Source organism: Choloepus didactylus, chromosome 10, assembly GCF_015220235.1.
Source record: "Choloepus didactylus isolate mChoDid1 chromosome 10, mChoDid1.pri, whole genome shotgun sequence".
NCBI lineage: Eukaryota > Metazoa > Chordata > Mammalia > Pilosa > Megalonychidae > Choloepus > Choloepus didactylus.
In genome coordinates this window covers 108379246-108399533 of record NC_051316.1, presented here as the reverse complement: position 1 = coordinate 108399533, position 20288 = coordinate 108379246, and the positions used below count along the sequence as shown (strand labels likewise).

Below are 20288 nucleotides of genomic sequence, written 5' to 3'. Positions count from 1 at the left end.
GCTACATGGACGAATTCTTTGACAACTTTACCTAATTCCTGAATTTTAAAGACACCAGAACACCAGTGTTTCCATAAAGCTATGGGACAAGTTATGGAGAAAGTGCTACGCATAAATCCTCTCCTCCTTCCCTCTGCCTTCCTAGGCAAATTTGTAAAGAACCTTGTCTGTACTAGTTATCTGGGATAGAGAAAGAAAGGAGACCCAATCTCAGCCCTCACAGGGCTCACTCTCCAGAGCAGGGATTGGCAAACTTTTTCTTAAAAGGCCAGAGAGTAAATATTTAGGCTTTGCTGGTCAGCCAGTCTCTGTCGCATCTACTTGACTCTGCCCTCATCGCTGAAAGCAGCCATAGACAATATGAAAATGAATGGAATACAATGAATGGGTGCTCAGATAGAGGGAAACAAATGGGGGCAGAGAGGGGGGCAACTCACTCAAACTGCATGGGGGCTGGAAGTCAGGGAAGGCTTCCTGGAGGAGTGAATGCCTGACCTGAGTCTTAAAGGAGAAGGCAGGTGAAAATAGTTGTTGGGGAGGGCCCTCTAGAAGTGAAGCCTAAAGTGTCTTGAAGAAAGGATAGGAGTTTGCCAGATCAAAAAGGTAGAGAACACAAACTGATCAAGGTCATTTCTTCTGCAGAAATCTCATTCATCCAATAAACTTCAGAAGAGATAATCAACCTCTCTCACAAGTTAAAACAACAATGAGATGCCATTTCACACCTACCAGACTGGCAAAATCAAAATATCTGACATTCCCGTGTACTGGCAAGAATGCAGTACAACAGGCACATGCTTACAGGGCTGGTGCATGTGTAAATTGGCACAGTGACTTGGCAGTAGCTAGTAGGGTTGAAGACATGCCAGCTCTATAACCTGGCAGCTCCATATCTTGGTACATTCCCTGGAGACACTTTCATATATTTATACCAGAATTGTGTCAGTTAGTTTTTGCTGTATAACAAACAACCCCAAAATGTAGTGGCTTAAGCAGCAGTCATTTATTTAGCTCATCCCTCTGTGGGTCAGTTGGGCATGACAATGTTCAATTTTCACCTGAGCCCTGTGATCTCGGAAAACAGGGAAGGGTAAGAAATTTCCCCCAAGCTCTGTGTTCCAGAAAACAGCTTACTGCAAAGAACTGTCCTTCCCATATGCATTAGTAAGACTCATGGATGCCCTCCTCCCCCCATATACCTGTGACAAGGCTGGACGCAGACCTTCCAAATTCCCATACTTTGCCTCATAAATGATTAACTGAACTGCTTGTCAATTGGAACAAAATGCTTTATTAACCAAACATTGGTTAAGCATCTCTTTTTCCCTCAGCCTCAGGAGTTTGAAGAGCACCTACCAGAAAATAGGCTGCTTCAACTGGAAATAGTCTCAGATTTGCTATCTGATCACACCAAACTTTCATCCCACTTCCCCACACCCGGTTCTTTCCTTTCTATAAAAGAAAAACTCTTGAGAAGCTTCTGGACCATAAGTCAGAGTGTTCTCCCTATTGCAACAGTCCCTTTCCTCTCCTGCAATAATCCTTTGGCAAAGAGTCTCTCCTTACCAAGTCTGGATTTAGTGTTTTTATTTGACAGGCAGTTTTTCTGGCCTGGCCCAGCTTGAGGGTCTCTGCAGGCTCTTTCATGTATCTATAGCCAGGTGGAGGGTCCGCTGGCAACTGGATGATCAGAAAGTCTTTGCTCACATGCCTGCGGGTGGCTGGTTATTGGCTGGGGGGACAGGAGTGGCTCATCCTCCATCAGGCTAGTTGGAGCTTGTAGTCATAGAATTGCCAAGTGCAAGTGCTTTTCAAATCTTTGTTGACATCATATTTTCTGTCATCTCATTAGACAAAGCAAATTACATGGCCAAGCTCAGATTCAGCATAGGAAAGGACCACCCAAGGGTGAGGGTGCAAGGAGGCGGAAATGTGTGGCTGCCTTTGACATCTACTACCAGGAGACATATACAAGGACATCCATGCAGCTTTGTTCATGACAGTAAAACCCAGAAACAATCTAAATGTCCATCAATAATAATAGCTAGTTTCTACTAGTAGCAAAGACACTGTGTGCCAGAAACTAAGCTCCTTAACAATTACTTTCTCTTCTGGCAAAGGTTCTATTTTTAATCTCCTTTTTGTCAGTGAGGACAACGAGGCATGTGTACAAAGTCACGTAGCTGAGAAGTGAGGGGCAATGATTCAGGCCCATGCCCTGAACTGTGACTCTGTTGCCCCCAGGAGAAGTGAGGAAGAAGCGCTTACAGTATGGAAGACCGTAGGAAGCCAAAAGTAAAAAGTATAGAAGCCAACGTGGGCAAATCTCCCAAGTCTAAACTGCAAAATGACACCTAGCTCATCATAGCATTATTAGTTGTTTTAAAACAATACCTAGACCAACCTATCATGTTTGATCTTCTTCTGAACAACTTGGGAGAAACTTTTGATCCTCAACTTGGTAGATTTAATTGCCTAGTGAATGGCACTTACATTTTCATTTTTCACATACTAAAGCTGTATGTGAACCTCATGAAGAATGAAGAGGTCTTGGTATCGGCCTATGCCAACGATGGTGCTGAAGATCTGAAAGCAGTGACACGAACAGACATTTGCATGCAATGTTCATGGTGGCATTATTCACAATTGCCAAAAGATGGAAACAATCCAAGTGTCCTTCAACAGACAAGTGGATAAACAAAATGTGGTATATACATATGATGCAGCAGTAAGACGGAATGAGGTCCTGAAATGTGGTAACATGGATGAAACTTGAGAACATAATACTGAGTGAAATAAGTCAGACAGAAAAGGTGAGATATGTTATCACTAATATGAACTCCCTGAATAATGGAAAATAGGTGTCTTTTAATGTTTAGCATAGAGGACTTAGAGAAGGAAAGAAGCTAGAGAAGGGGGAATGATTACCCAATATGTACAGACTTGTTAACAAGGTTGAACTTAAAGGTCTGGGAATGGATGGGTGATGATGGTTCGTTAACAGGATTTTAAGTATCAGTGCTACACTGAAGGCGAACATGATTGAAAGGGGTTGTTTAAAGGCATGTAACCCACAGATTAGCACTACAAATATAAATGTGTGCTTGCACGATCTACTTCTAAAGTATGACACTGGTACAAAGAGGTAATAGTAGAGTGGTATGTGGAAAAACTACCCATTGCATACTATGGACTGTATTTAGTAGGAATACCTTACCAGTACCACACTAATACTAGGAATAAATAATTAGGGGCTGACAAGATCTTTGGGGTGTTTGGGGTTATGATAATTGCTTAAATTGTGAGTGATGATGATTGTAAAATTAAGTGAAGATAATGTGGGACATCAATTGTTTTTCTTGGACAGAATATATGCTATATGAAATTAGGAACCCCCCATTTAATAAGTCAACCCCTTGATCTCTCTTTTAACTCAGTTTTATTGAGACATATTCACATACCCTACAATCATCCACAGTGTACAATCAGTTGTTCACAGTACCATCATATAATTGTGCATCATCATCACAATCAATTTTTGAACATTTTCATTACTTCAAAAAAATTAAAATAAAAATAATAAGAAACATAAAAGTAAAAAAGAATAACTAAAACATTCCATCCTGTTTTTCAATTAATTTTTGTCTCCATTTGCCTACTCATCTGTCCATACACTGGATAAAGGGAATGTGAACCAAAAGGTTTTCACATTCACACAGTCACACTGTGTAAGATACATAGTTACACAATCGTCTCCAAGAATCAAGGCTACTGGGTTCCAGTCGACAGTTTCAGGTATTTCCTTCTAGCTAATCCAATACACTAAAAACTACAAAGGGATATCTATATGGTGCATAAGAATGACCTTTCAACTCCATTTGAAATCTCTCAGCCACTGTTTCATTTCGTTTCCCCCCTTTGGTCAAGAAGACTTTCTCAGTCCCACAAAGCTGGGTCCAGGCTCATCCCCAAGAGTCATATCCTGCATTGTCAGGTTCCTGAAAGTCATGTCCCATGTAGGGGGGAGGGCAGTGAGTTTACCTGCCCAGTGAAGCCCTTGTCTTGAGGCTTGCCCTTGTGAAACTTATGGCTATAGAAGGGAGCCTACGTCTACCCATACTTATACCTAAGAGTCACCTCCAGAGGACCTCTTTGTTGCTCAGGTGTGTCCTTTCTGTATTCCCAATTCTTCAAATAAATTCATTACCCTCCTTACGTGGGACAGGATCCCTGGGGGAGTGAGTCTCCCTGGCCACGTGGAACATAACTCCTAGGAATGAGCCTTGCCCTGGCATTGAGGGATTGAGAATGCTGTCTTGACCAACAGGGGGAGAAGAAAGGTAACAAAATAAGGTTTAAGTGGCTAAGAGATTTGAAACAGAGTTGAGAGGCTATCCTGGAGGTTACTCTTATGCAAACTTCAACTGGATATTCTAAACGGTCACAGTATGCCAAGCCCAAATCAACAGTAATCCCAAAAATGCTAAAGAATACCCCCCCTTCCCCCATAGCTGCCTCTGCTGGTTCATTTATATTTGGCCATTGTTTAAGAGGCCCTGGGGGCAGAGATAAGTGAGACAGAAAGGATGAGGCCTGGTTTTAAAAGTTTTAAATGAGTGTGGTGGGATTTAAGACCCCTAAGGTGGCATTAGTGTTGATGAGATTTCCTGTGCCCTTCTTTCAACTGTTTCCATTTATTCAATCTATTTTGCCTATAGCTGTCTCTTTGCCATTTCCCAAGGCAGCCCTCTGCTGCCTTCAGGAAATATCAGAGGATTATTTCTTTCCAGTATCCATATTTGTTTTTAGTAATTACAGAAACTAAGGCTTTGAACCCTGGTGCCTAGGCGGATTATCTTTTGGGGACTCCAGGAGTACTAATGTATTTATATTATAATATATAATATATAATACATAAGTGATTATTTATCTTTAAGCAATTTGAATAGAGATCTTTTAAGAATTTTTGCTTATGAATTTGTTATTGTCACCGAGAGGTAGGAAAAGATACATTACACAAACAGACACAAACAGAAAGTTAGACACACAAAAAGCCAGACACACAGAAATATAAAGCTCATTAATTTTGAACCCTACTTTTTAATCTTTTCTGCTATGCTTTAATATTATAAATCCTCTCGGGCCTCTCTGTTTGTCTACTCCTATAGGCAAACAAACAATACTATATATTGTTTGGGGTTATATAAATACATATAAATATATATAAATTAAAAACATAAAAAAGAATATGGACCAGAAAGAGTCACACCATATATAACTCCTCACTCTTACCACCAGAATTACGAAATTCCTGTATTGTCATTTTTGCTTCATATATATTTGTATAAGAAAAATGTGTATTACATATGATATATTTATATAATAAAACAAATTTTAATTATGCAAATATATATGAAGCACAAGGGATAATACTAGATTCTGTTAATTCTGGATGGTGAGCATGAGGTGTCTGTTATATTAATTTCTGTATTTTAATCAAAGAATTAAACACAGTAAAATGGGGGAGGGACTGGAGGTCATCAAACTGACCCCCCGTCTCTTGCTGGGACTCTGAGGCAGGGTAGGAGGCTGTGCTGTCCCAGGTCAGAAAATAAGTTGATAGTAGAATTGAAATAGAAATCCTCTTTTCTTTAACTTTTTTTCCTTATTAAAATGTAATATAATATACAAATTAGAAAGCAGAAATAATTAGAAAACAGAAATAATTTTAAAATAATCAAAACATGTTTTTTTCCAAAAAATCACCTGTACTTTCACTAACCAAAGAAAACCAATGTCAACGTTTTGGTTTGTAACTTTTATTCATTCCATTATTCATGTATTGATTCCTTAAATGTTTACTGGGTGCCTATTAATTGCCAAGTACTATACTAAACGATGGGGACATTTTATTTTACAAATGTGTATGTGTAAAAATTTATACATCTCTCCCTACAAAAAAACAGTATCATTGTACACATACATTTTATTACTTGACTTTCTCTACCATCCCAACAGCATGTTGTAAATCCTTTTCTATGGCAATATATTTAAATCTACATCAACATTCTTAATGACTGGATAGAATGTGCCATGATTTATTTAAGCAATGCCCTATTATTGTACACTTAGATTATTTTTTAACTTTTGCTTATTATCAACATAGCTATAATAAATAATATTTTAATCTGATTAGTCTTTCGGATAAATTTGTAGAAATATAATTGTTAGGTCAAAGAATACAGTTATCCCTTCCACATCGCGGGGGTTAGGGGCACCCCCGTGATCTGGAAAATCCAAGTCAAATATTTTGGCCCTCCCTTCGTACCAATGAGTAGCTGTTCATTTATGTTATTAAACAGAAAATATGTAATGCACAGGTATAATATTATACATAACAGTACATATATTTTATGCATTTATGAGTTACTAAACTTTTTAAGCTCTCTCTATATTTTTAGCCTTTGTGTGTTATCTGCTTGCTTTCATGTGTCATCTGCAGCTTCTGCAAAACTTCCTCAAAATTCCCATTTAAATTCTTATGCTGACCTGTGATATATTGAAACTGCAGTGGGGAAAGTCACGATGTGGAAGGGATAATTGTATGTTCTTTTTTTTTAAGGCTGTCATTGATACATGATGCCAATTCACCCTTCAGAAAGATTATTCATGTATATTCTCTCCAAAACTGTGTGTAAGAGTGCCCATTACCCACCCTTATGAGTATTCTGCTAACCAGAGGGGAAATTATTTTTGTTTTCCTTTCCAATACAAAAAGTAAAAAATGGCATTACATTACTTTCCTTTTTGTTTTTTGATTACTAGTAAAATTGAGGATTTTTTTCTGTATGTACCTTAGTCCATTTTTCTTTGGGGATGTTTGTCTTTTCCTTGTTGACTTACAAGAACTCTTTGTATAATAAAAATATTTATATATAAATCCCAACCTTTTCTTTTTAATTAACTCAAATTAAACATAGCAAAATATGCCCAGACTTCAGAATATTTGTAAAATTGTCAAAGAGAGTGGCTGTCCTTGGTCCAGCTGTCTGTTGGCATGGTGAAAGAACCCTCTCCTTATGTCCATAGCAGGAAGACAATGTGACTTACATGGGTTTCTGTATTAGTCAAACTATGCTAGATTATTATTACAAAAAAATTTATTATCAGAAAAAACTGACCTAGGAATCTTGGTGGGTCATACCACTCAGTTTTACTGTTTCTTACTCACACCCCATGGCCACTGCTGGCTGACTAAGACTTGACTCCATGTGGTGGCTCAGATATCAGGGTCCAGTGAGGAAGACAGAAACCACACTGTTGCTTTAACAGAGAGAATTTAATACAGGGAATTGTTATAACTAGTACCAGAGGACTGAAGAGGCAAAAAGGAACAGTGAGGGGGCAGGGCAAGATGGCAGCATAGAGAGGTGTGGAATTTAGTTAGTCCTCTAGAGTAACTGGTAAATAGCCAGAAACAACTAGTAAATAGTCTGGAACAACTGTTGGGGGACATCCGTGACTAAACACACAACTTACACCAGTCTGGAATGGGTGGAATGGCTGAGATCTCAGCATGAGAACTTAAGTAAAGCTCCCCAAACTGCAGAGCTGCTGCTGCTCCCCAACTGGCACTGTACGCTGAGTCGGAACACTTCCCTGTGGAAAAAAGAAGCAGGCTACTAGGAGTGAGGGAAAGTAACTCAACCAAGCTCCAGCTGCAATTTAATTAACAAATTTGGATTACTGAATACAAGCTACAAGCACAGACAAACCCCAAGCAAGCAGGAAAGGAACCCTGAGGTCTCTCCCAACAAAGAGGAGGTGGGGCTGATGGAAAATAAATGAATGAATGAAAGAATAATAAATGAATGAATAAATAAATAAATAAATAAATAAATAAATAAATAAATAAATAAAAAAAAAATGGAGGCTTTTGAAGATAGCTGAGCTCAGAATACTGGAAAACTGCTGTGTCCCAAGAAAAGGAGCACAGAGAACCAGGTATCAACTCCAGTCGACTGGCAAAACTGGGGGGATGGGGACTGGATCTGGAAAGGGGCTTTCTTTCTTTTTCCTTTTTTTTCGTCCCACTCTAAGTAGCTCAGCTGAGAAAGCCTCATGCATTTTCAATTGTAGGCACTGACCCAGGCAATGGTGGAGTTAAGACAGTCAGAGAGACACAGGAGGAATTCAAATGTAGCAGTTAATTCCCTAAAGGGTGTAGCTTTCCTAATAAAAGGTGGTTGGGGCCCAGCTCAAGTGGCTGCCCTCCCTCAGAGAACTCAGACCCCAGGGCCTGGGGGGTTGGGGAACCAGAAACAACTTTAGCTAGGCTTCTGACCCTCTCAGCCCCTGGCCAGGACAGGGGCTCTTTACACCAGTAGGGAGCTGCGGGCTGACAAGCATCACCTGCTGGACAGCATAGGAAAAGCACAGACTCTAGAGCCCTCGCAAGAGAGTCTGACAACCTGCTGGGTCTCATCCTCAGGGAAACTTCATACTGATTACACCTTCTTCCTGAAACCTGGGCCCATCTGGTCTGAGAAAATCTGATTGGGGTAATCAAGGAAACCAGATGCCTAGACAACAAAAATTATGAGTCTCATTAAGAAAAATGAAGATATGGCCCAGCCAAAGGAATAAACTTACACTTCAAATGAGATACAGGAGCTGAAACAACTAATTAAAGATGTTCAAGCAAATCTTCTAAATAAAATCAAGGAGGTAAAGGAAAATGTGGCAAAAGAGATGAAGGATATAAAGAAGACACTGGGTGACCATAAAGAAGAATTCATAAGCTTGAAAAAACAAATAGCAGAACTTGTGGGAATGAAAGGCACAGTAGAAGAGATGAAAAACACAGTGGAGACATACAACAGCAGATCTGAAGAAGCAGAAGAAAGAATTCATAAACTGGAGGACAAGACATCTGAAATGCTACATACAAAAGAACAGATAGGGAAAAGAATGGGAAAAAATGAACAGAAAAGTGTCTCAGAGAATTGAATGACAACATGAAGCACATAAATATACATGTCATGGGTGTCCCAGAAGGAGAAGAGAAGGGAAAAGGGGCAGAAACAACAATGGAGGAAATAATCACTGAAAATTTCCCATCTTTTATGAAAGACATAAAATTGCAGATCCAAAAAGCACAGCATACCCTAAACAAAATAGATCCAAATAGAACTACTCCAAAACACTTAATAATCAGATTATCAAATGTCAAAGACAAAGAGAGAATTCTGAAAGCAGCAAGAGAAAAGCAATCCATCACATACAAGGGAAGCTTGATAAGAGTATGTGGGGATTTCTCAGTAGAAACTATGGAGGCAAGAAGGCAGTGGTATGATATATTTAAGTTACTGAAAGAAAAAAACTGCCAACCAAGAATTCTATATCCAGCAAAACCATCCTTCAAAAATGAGGGAGGGTTTAAAATATTCTCAGACAAACAGACACTGAGAGAGTTTGTGAACAAGATACCTGCTCTACAGGAAATACTAAAGGGAGCACTATAGGCAGATAGGAAAAGACAAGAGAGAGAGGTTTGGAGAAGAGTGTAGAAATGAAGACTATCAGTAAGGGTAAAAAGAGAGATTCACTAATATGAACTAACATTAATGAGCCAAACTTGAAAGTTTAAGTTGAGAATACAGGTTAACAGGAGATAGAAAGAGGGTAGAGATCAGACATCTGATACTGAAGGAGTACAGAATGTTCAACAGGATTGATTGTATAGATCCAGAAGTGGATAGCACAATATTGGGTGATGGTAACACAATATTGTAAGTACTCTGAACAAAGATGAATGTGAGTATGGTTGAAAGAGGAAAGTTAGGGGCATGTATGATACCAGAAAGAAAGAAAGAAGATAAAGACTGGGATTGTATAACTCAGTGAAACCTAGAGTGGTCAATGATGGTGATTAGTGTACTAATATAAGAATGTTTTAACATGAGGGAGAACAAATGAATGCCAACACTACAAGGTGTTGAAAATTGGATGGTATAAGAGAAAAAATACAATCAGTGCAAACTGGAGTCTACGGTTAACAGTAATATTGTAATGTGCTTCCATTAATTGTAGCAAAGGCAATATGCCAAAGCTTAATGTCTATAAGAGGGGGATATAAGGGAGGGGTATGAGATTCTTGGTGTTGTTGTTGTTGTATGACCCTTTGATTATACTTTATTTTTTTCCTTCTTTTTTTTTCTTCTTCACTTTTTCCCTCCTCTTCCTCTTTCATTTCAGAAGAAATGGAAATGTCCTCATATAGATTGTGGTGTTAAATGCATAACTATGTGATTATATGGGAATCATTGATTGTTTATTTAGGATAGATTGTATTGAGTGTGAATAAAACTGTTTAACAAATAAACAGAGGGATACAAGTGCTGAAGAAAATGTGGAGAGAGGGATGTACCTACTCACTGTTGGTGGGGAAGTAGAATGGTGCAGCCCATCTGGAGGACAGTGTGGTGGTTTCACAGGAAGCTAAGTATGGGGTTGCCATATGGTCCTGCAACCCTGTTACTGGGTATATACTTGGAAGAACTGCAAACATGGACATGAATGGACATGTTCACAATGGGGTTTATGATGGCAGTATTCATAATTCACAATGGATGCAGGTAGCCTAAGGGTACATCAACTGATAAACCAAATGGTGAACTGTGGTGTATGCATACAATGGAATACTGAGCGGCAGCAAGGAGGAATGAAGCTGAGATATGCAACTAGGTGAATGAACCTTGGGGACAGTATGTTGAGTGAAATAAGCCAGAAATGAAAAGACAAACATTATAACGCTTCACTAACAGAGACTAACAATAATGTACAAACTCTGTGAATTGTATCTGGGAGCATGGGTTATCAGGGGAAGGCTTAGTGTAAAGGTTCCTAGATTGTAGGTTCTTTCAACAGTCACATCTATTCATGAGTTTTAATAGTTATTTCTAAATTCTGAGACGCTGAGCTTTTTGTGTGTGACCTGGTCAGTCCCTGGAGCTTTGGGTATCTGTGTGGCACCTGAGCCTTGGAGCCAGAGTTTGGCAGCTGTGAGTGTTGGCATTGCCCCATGCAGCAACTGTTAAAGAGGCTGAAAGGAGATCAGACTTCAATTTGAGATATGAAAGAAATGGACTTAGTTGAAATTGGGGTAGATCAGACTAAAGAGTAGAGGAGGATATTAACTGTGTTTTAAAACTTTGGTTTCTGTGTGGGACCAAAGGAAAAGATGTTTATTTGGTGCAAAATCTATATTTTCTATAGCACACTATATAATTTAACTTGTGTGGTCAGTTTACTCAAGCACCATAATTACATGGAACCTTGAATAGAGAATGAGATCCTTTGGTTTGTATGGTTTTTAGTTGGTTTGTAGTTTTTAGTTTATTAGAATAGCATATATCCCAGATAGATCCCAGAGCAATTTGGGCAGAGAATAAAAAGCATTTGCAATGCCCCCTTGAGGGACTGGAGGGAAATATAGAAATATTAAATTTCCCCAGCTGGGGAATTCCTGATACTCTCACAAGCATTGGGGACTACTAGTTTAGTAGGCCAAGCCCCCGATTTTGGAGCTTGCCCTTGTAATACTTGTTACTGCAAAGAAGAGACTAAGTCAACTTATAATTGTGCCTGAGAGTCACTCCCAGAGAACCTCTTTTGTTGCTCAGATGTACCTCTCTCTAAGCACACTCAGCAGGTAAACTCACTGCCCTCCTGCCTACATAGGACATGACTCCTAGGGGTGTAAATCTCCCTGGTAACATTAGATATGACTCCTGGGGATGAGCCTGGACCTGGCATCATGGGATCAAGAAAGTCTTCTTGACCAAAAAGGGAAGAAAAATGAACCAATATAAAGTTTCAGTGGCTGAGAGATTTCAAACGGAGTCAAAAGGTCATTCTGGAGGTAACTCTTAGGCATTATATAGATACCCCTTTTTAGTTTTTAGTTTATTAAAATAGCTAGAAGGAAATATCTGAAACTGTTGAAGTACAATTTAGTATCCTTGATTCTTGAAGACAATCATATAACTATATAGCTTACATGGTGTGACCGTGTGATTGCGAAAACCTTTTGGCCCATACTTCCTTTACCCAGTGTAAATGGACAAATGAGTAGCAAAATGGGGACAAAAAGTAAATGAATAATGGGGGGGGGGTGGTATGGGATATTTTGGGTATTCTTTTTTACTGTTATTTTTATTTTTTTGGAGTAATGAAAATGTTCAAAAATTGACTGTGGTGATGAATGCACAACTATATGATGATACTGTGAACAATTGTTACACATTTTGGATGATTGTATGGTGTGTGACTATATCTCAATAAAATTGCATTAAAAAAAAAAAAAAGGACAGTGAGATAACACAGACAGAGCCACTACAGGAAGCAAAGACCACTCCTGGGGCCAAGGGAACAAATGGAAGAGGGTGGATTGTCAGAGCCTGGAAGCTCAGAGGAGAGAGCACACAGAACTGGACCCAGGCCTCTGAGGAGGGGACACTGCTGGCTGGTGTTGGCATCTCACAGGAGGTGCAATGAGGCTGGGTTCCGGGAGGGCTGGAAGAACTGGAAACTCTGGATGCTGGAACCAACAGTTACTGCCGGGATGAAGGGCTGGTGCTGTGACGGCACAGACAGGACAGGCAGGCAAACAGGAGTGAGAAAGATCCTTCTCCCCTCCTCCAGCCTTCAGCCTCCCCACGTGTCCACCAATGGCAAAACCAAAGAGAACCAGCTGGAGAACCTTTGCCAGAAGTGACCCCACTCACATCCCCCTGGCCAGAGAAAGTCACAGGGTGAAGGCTGAAGTCAGTGGGGCAGGAGAGTATTCTCATCTACGCATGGGGCATCCAATATTTGTGGACAAGAAATACAAGACCATCTACTGCAGCTTCAAATTCAGCCCCCAGATTCTGGGAGGCTTTCAAGCTTTCACCTGGTGAACATCCAGTCAGCTATGATCGGTCTGTCTTCCTCCTACCCCGGCACCTGGTTCTAAGGTATCCCAAAGCCTGGCTATCCACAGTGTGGGCCAGCAGTACTGGCACCTCTTGCACCTTAGTTTGCTGGGGCTGCTATAACAAATACCACAGACTGGTTGGCTTAAACAACAGGAACTTATTGTCTCACAGCTTTGGAGGCCAGAAGGTCAAAATCAAGGTGTCGACAGGATCATGCTTTCTCCGAACTCTGTAGGGTTTGAGTGGTGGTTGTCTGGCCATCCATGACTCTGACTTCAACATGTGGCCTCCCGTCTCCTTGTCTCCTCCTCCTTCCTGCCTGTGTCCGAGTTTTCCCTGCTTTTAAGGAGTAGTATTACCTCAAGGCCCACCCAGATTCAGTTCAAGGATCTTATGGGTTCACATCCACAAGGCTGGGGATTAGGGCATGACATATCTTTGTAGAGGACATGATTCAATCCATGACAATTTGGGAGTTCAGGAGAAAAGCAGAATCTCAGCCCTCACCCCAGACTTACTGAGTCAGAATCTGCATTTTAACAAAGTCCCCACATTGTTCGTATGCATTGGAGTTTGAGAAGCTCTTTTCTAAGGCCCTATAGGTCTGTTGGTTTCTCTTTCCTGAACTGAAAGAGAGTGTGCCTTGAGCTTAAGTCTGGGCAGGTTTTTCCCAATCCACCTGTATCAGCAGCCTTCAATTAGTGTCAGTTCCTCTTAGATTCTCTTCTTAATTTGAGAGTCCATCTTAGTTTCCCACATTGGTGGCAGTTTGCTCTTTCTTTTCTTTGGCTGATTTGTAAGGGTTTAATGAAAAGCTGGGGGGGGACTATATTGGGGGCCACTGGCCAGTTGCCACTTTCTTGCAATCTCTCGACTCCCAATCAGTGGTTATAACTTGCCTGGTCCCTGGTTTCTAACGTCACGTGAAGGTCCTTTCTGGAACCCTCTTAAGAGGTCTGGGGTCAAATGAGGGGTCCCCGGGACTTGTGGACTCCACAGTTCTTCTGCACTGATGCCCCTGAGTGCCCTAGCTTCATGCCCTGACTCCACACAAAGGTGCTGCTAGCTGGGATTGCATGAAACCTCAAATCAAAACTCTGCATTGTAGGTTGAGAACAAATCTCTTTGCCTTTATAGCATGCAAATCTGTGGCTGTCTGTAGCAGTAGACAGTACAAAGCTAATCTTTCTAAAGTGCTCTTAATTTCCTATAGGCTGCTGACTCTCCACAAAGCAGCAGCCTTGGGCAGCCTTTAGTAGCTAGACAGTTGAGGCGAATCAATTGGGCATTGGGGTGAGCTTATCCCTCCCCCTGGGGGACCCAGAACCACATGGTCCCACAAAACTGTTAGCTTTTAGGAGGCAGAGACCAAGTCTTATTCCTTTTTGTAGACACATAACTGTTTCCAGCACAGAACAATTACCTGTTTGTCTTTGGTCAGTTTCCTCATAGACAGATGCTAAGATAAAGATTCATGGGCCGTGGTTTATTACAGAAGTGCTCTAAGCCACCGAGGCAGCTCCATGCATGAACCTGAGAGTATCTCCCTAAATTCCGTACTTTGCTTGCCTCATCGTAGTCCTGGTCCAATGGTCAAGGTTATGATTTCAGACAAAAATCCCTCAGAGGGCAGCTCAACCTGTTCCTGCAGGGGAAGTCTGGAGTATAAGTTTCACCCAAGAGTTTTCCTGATCAGAGACCAGGGTTCTGGAGCTTTCTTCCTCCTGCATTCCTCAGTCACTGGTTAAAGACAGCGTGGGGATGAGCAGGGTACAAATTCCTGAGGACAATCCTCCTAAAAAGAGCCACAGGTGCTGGCTGTTGGGACAGGAGGGGTTAGAGGCATAGAAACAGTAAGAAGGATTGAAGGGATCCGGGCAGAGCAGCAAGTATACACCTCCCCAATGTTTGGCGAATGAATGAGTGAATGAAGGAGGGAATATATGAGTGAATTGACAATTGAGCACATGAATGAATGCACTAAAAGATGAGAATGCTCATTAAAATTCTGGCTTCAACCAACTCCAAGCTCCCACCCTGTGTAACCAGTGACTCGTTTGGAGCTAATGTTCATTTAATGCTTCGTGGCAAGGGTGGTGATGGTGGATGTTCTTATTGCAAAATCTGTTTCTCCCTCACTAGGACATTTCCCTAACCCTGGCCGATGCGCAGAACGTTCATCGCTGACATGATCCAAATGCTGACAGATGTAGCCAAAAAGAGAACAGCGCAGAGTGTCCTTCCCTTCCCTGGAAGCATCCTCTGAGAGAGAGGCAAGAAATGAGGAATGAAGTCCCTTCTCATTAGTGCCCTGGCTGGTGTGCTCTGTCCTCCCAAATCCCTCCATTAACTATGGCCCTGAAAGTAGTGCAACATATCCCGTCACTGATAAATTCCATCATGTCTCCCTGCTGACTCTCATTACATTCAAAAATATTTATTCATTTGATCACTCAGAGTAATTGCCTCAGTCCCTGGTCTCTGAGGCTGGCAGTGCAGAGCAGCAGATAATTCCCATGCTTGCCTGGCTCTCCTGCTGCCAGGCGAGAAGTACTGCTACCCTCAGGCGTGGGGGCAATGTGAAGCACTCAAACATTCTGCCCAGCATGTCTCCTTTCACCCCAGAGCCACTTTCCCAATTTCTGTCAGGAGCATCACTGTTGTCCCAGTGGTCCAGGCTTAAGACTCAAGTCATCTATTAATTCTTTCGAACACTTACAAAGCACCTTCTTTGGCCCAAGCTTCGTGCCAAGCCCTGATCCTGTCCTTCAACTGTATAGCAGATGACCTGTACGTGAAGGCCTGTGCAGCACCTAGCACAGAACAAGCTCTAGGCAAGTGCTTATTAGATGGACAAATGGATGGCTGGATCCACGGAAGGATGGATGGATTTTTGAAAATGAATGAAGACCACCCAAATGAGAACAAGCCAAGGCTATTTATTCAGAGCTTGCTATAACAAGGGAGTCAGCCACCATCACTTGCATTTGGCAGAGACTCAAAGGCAGGCAGAGGAATGGGGAAGCCTTATGGTGGATAAAATGGATGGCCTATTTGAAGGCCGTAGGCATGAGGAAGCTGGAGGTAGGCTAACTGGGTACGGGGCATCCACTGTGATTGGCTTTCTCTGGTTGGTCCTAAGTTGGAAATGGGAACAAATATTAGGGAAGCTGTCAGTAACTGATCATATCCTGGCCATTTGGGGCCAACTGCTTTGGGGGTTGTTGTTGGCTTTCTGGAATGTTTCTGCAGATAGGAGTTTGGCTTCCTGGGCAGGTTGCTGTAGGTTGTAGACCAACAACCAACATCTATGTTTATGCTTTAGTCATTATTCATTTGTATATTAAATCTTCCAGATGGATGGATGGGTGGATGGCTGGGTGGATGGCTGGGTGGGTAGAAAAGTGGAATCAGGTGGTCACGTCTTCTGTAACCTTTCCCCCATCTTTTAGAAATAGAACCCCTCTTTCCTATGGGGTACACATTCCCTGTGGTTAGGTGGAGGTGAACCTGCCTCCTTGTGCTCTCCACCCCCTATTCTGGCTGTGTCTCTAGCCTAGCTAATCAAACTATCCCAAACTTCAGGCCACCGAGATTGGTTTCAGGCAAGGACATGTGCTGCAAGCCAGACCAGCCCGACTCGTTGACTGGCACCAGCAGTAGACAAATTATCTTCCCAGAATGGCTAAGCTAGTAGGATGCTTGTTTAAGGATGCTGGAGCCTCTTTGACTTGCCACAAGGAGAGAGCCTGACTGAGGGATGGGAAGATGAGAGGTGGGAGAAGAGAGAAAGAAAAAGAAAGAGGATGCAGAGGAAAAAAGTGAGGAGGAAGAAGGAGGAAAAGGAGAGATACTCAGGGACATAATTTAAAGCCCCCAATGTGGGCAGCCAAGTATATTCTTGGACTTCCCAGATACTTGAGTCAATGACTTCCCATTCTTGGCTTAAGCCAGCTCGAATTGGGTTCTTTTACTTGTAACCAAGGGATTCTTGTCAGTACAGATTGAGTGAATGAATAAATGAAAGAATGCATGATTAAATTGAATGAATGAGTTCCATAAAAATCAAAACAGTCAATGCCCCCTCCCAAGAGGTAAACCTGCAAATATAAGGATTTAATCTGTGCCTGGTTTCCACTGAGGCCTCTCTGATTCCTTCCATTATATCTAGAGTCAACTCTAGGTCTTGAATTGTAAATGAAAAGTGAAGAGGAGAAAACAGCCAACTAAAAATAATGAACTTCTGGGGCAGCTAGTCAACTGTGGCTGTAGATTGCAGATTCTAGGAGTTGTTATAAAAGGAGGACTAAAACTAAAACCAGTAATATTTAAAATTCTCCCAAAGCCCCTCACCCCCACCCATATTCAGGCAAATCGGTGGGACCACGTGGGCATACAAATCCCATCATACCTACATATCCAGCTCCTGTGTCTCCCAGAACTTTCTCTCAATCTGGAATTTTTAAGGTTCTTCAATGACTTACAGACAATAAGCACAATCTGGGGATTCATGGAAAGGTTCCCAGGCCAACCAGATGAGCAATGCCTGGGTTGCATTTTGAAGACTGGGAAGGATCCAGGTACAGAAAGGTGGGAGGGGCTTTCTGGGCACTGGAACAACATCAACATGAAATGGAATCTTATGGTGACTTCTGGACAAGTACAGGCAGTGGGAGTTGCAGAGACGAGACTGGACATGTTCCAGAGGCCAATTCACAAAATTCCTTATAAATCATACACATGTTCCAGAATTTGTTGTTTCTCCAATTGTCCCCTGTGGAACACCGGCCACAGGAGTTCCTGGGGTGCTTTTAAACAAGACCAGTCCCAAGACCCCACTCCAGATCTACTTATGAGAGAAGCTGTCGGGGTAGGACCCCCAACTCTGAATTTGTACCAAATGCCGCAGGTGATGTGAATGCTTGCTAAAGTGTGTAAACTGCGCCTCAGGTTGAAGGGAGAGCATATCATTTAAGATTGAGTCTAAATTGAGTAACAGAAACTGGGATGCAAATATTTACAAAATAGAGATTTATTTTCCTTGCATAACAAGAAGTCTGGAACTAGACAGATTTCTTGTGCTTGCTTCAGGAAGTCATCAAGTAAACAGGTTCCTTCCAGCTTCCTGCTCTACCAACCTTAACATATGACTTTCATTTTCCCGGAGTCAGCGTATCTCCTCATCCTCCTCCAAGCATCTGTCTGTGTGGTGGACAGAAAGGAAGAGGGAAGGGCAAAGGGTTCTTTTCCAGTTGAATCTATTCTTTTTTATCAGGAAAAAAATAGCTTCCTTAGAAGCCCCCACCCAGTAAACTTCTGCTTACATCTCATGGACCAGAACCTGGTCACAAAGCTGCAAGGAAGTGTAAAAACAGGATTTTTAACTGGTGAGCACATTGCCACCCCAAGCTAACTTGGGGATCTATTGGAAAAGAAAAAGGAGAGATTGGATATAAGGTTAATAAGGAAGCAGATTGTCGGGGAGCCTGGATGGCTTTTAAGCAAGGTTGACCCAGGCATGGATTTCAATCATCCTCAGTACAGAGTAGAGATGGATGGACAATGGACAAGCCAGGAACAGAGGGACCAATAGGAGGCTGCCGCAGCCGATCAAGTGAAAGATGACAATGATGTGCCCAGAGCAGTGACTGGGTGGATGGATTCAAGAAACAATTAGTAGTAAAACTAACCAGACATAACTGATTTTATGATATCTGGGGAAAGGGCAGAATGGGGATGGATGACATGGAGCAAAGGAAAGGAGGAAAGGGAGGGAGCAAGGATGTCAGTAAGGTTCCTGGCTTCAATTCTTGGGAGGATGTTGCCATCATAAAAGAGAGTGGGGCCACAGAGGGAGGGACATTTGGCTCGGGACAAGCTGTGTTGTCAAGAAAGATGGAATCTTAGCAGCTCAGGTGAGAGTTGAAACCACAAGAGTGAATGCAATTGTCAACAAGCATAAAGTGAGAAAAGCAGTGGACCACAGAGCCTGAGGTATCCTGACATCAAGTCTGTCGGGTCTCCAGATGGAAGTAGAAACATTTCAAATATTCTTTGCAATCTTTGGACTGCAGGGAGTGGAAGCAGAATCCTCCAGCTCCCAAAACCTCTGGTCCAGGATAAAGACCACTCTGGGAAATCCTTCTGAGACCTTGCCCTCCTCTGGACTGAAGAAACAAATAATAATAGTAATTATAACAGTAACAGCAGCAAAACAGTAATAGCTAATACTATAAAAGCACAACTGCTCTCTTATCGCCATCTGACAAATGAGGAAACCAAGGATCAGGAAATGAAATGACTTGCCCAAGGACACACAGCTAGCCAGGGTCAAAACCGATAGCTAAACCCAGGTTTGACCCCAAACCTCTATCTTTTGATGGCTTTGTAAAATCACTTTCCTAGCCCTAAGCATTTTCTAGAATGAATTCCAATTATTATGTCCTTGTCTTATATCCCCTATTGAACTGCTGCTGAACAGTTGAGTAACTATTGAATAAAAGAATTAATGCAACCCCAAATTAGGGCCCTAGGTTTAAATGCAGACATGCTTCTCAGACTCATAGATTCATTCACACCCCATTGACCCTAATACACCCTCAAGGACCAGATTTTGTAGTGTGTGGATAGTTGGGAAATTTCTGTTTGTGATTATCTGCTTTCGGAGATGAAATAGGGCAAGTGTCAGTTTGTTAATGAACTGTAAACACCATTATGGGAAACCAGTGTTATCAAGTGGTTGCTACTGAATTTTAGTTCTTCATGACAAACAAACAAACAAACTAGTTTTTTTAAACAAGATAAAGTAGTTGAATAAAAGAGAGTGTGTTCCTGCTTCCAAAGAAAGGCATTGATAAGCCACTGAGACCCAAGTCCTTGCTCCATCCGGGCAGAGATGCAGCAGGGCAGAGCAGGCCCTGTTTTTGATGATGTAGCAGGGGCGATGGGAGAGACCTCGAAAGAAGGCTGAAATGTAGACGGTTGACGGAGGCTGCTGTGGGGGAGCATCCTACTTGTTCAGGTGATGCCTTGTGACCTGCCTCATCCTGCTGGCTTTCCCCAGGCTTCCAGAAGGAGCCAATCAGACATCTGGGCCATGGCATAGTTATGAACATCACATCCTATGCCAACCATATCCACGTCAACCATGAAGGAAGATATCTGAAAGCCAAGAGTAGGAAATTCAAAGGATGGAGGGGCTGACGCCACTGTTCCCTTCCTTTCACCTGTATCACCCAAATAGATTCTTCTCCTTCTTAAGAGCTGAGTTCTCCATCCTATTTCCCCGTATGGTTAGCCTGGGAAGGA

General features: G+C 41.9%; 1 long non-coding RNA gene across 1 annotated transcript in view; it reads right to left on the bottom strand.

Moving 5' to 3' along the window:
- Window positions 1-7353: 7353 nt before the first annotated feature.
- Window positions 7354-20288, bottom strand: part of LOC119505603 — a 28766-nt gene continuing 15831 nt past the window's right edge. The window contains exon 3 of the long non-coding RNA XR_005210772.1: window positions 7354-7659. This is a non-coding gene — a long non-coding RNA (uncharacterized LOC119505603). The remainder of the gene's footprint in view (window positions 7660-20288) is intronic.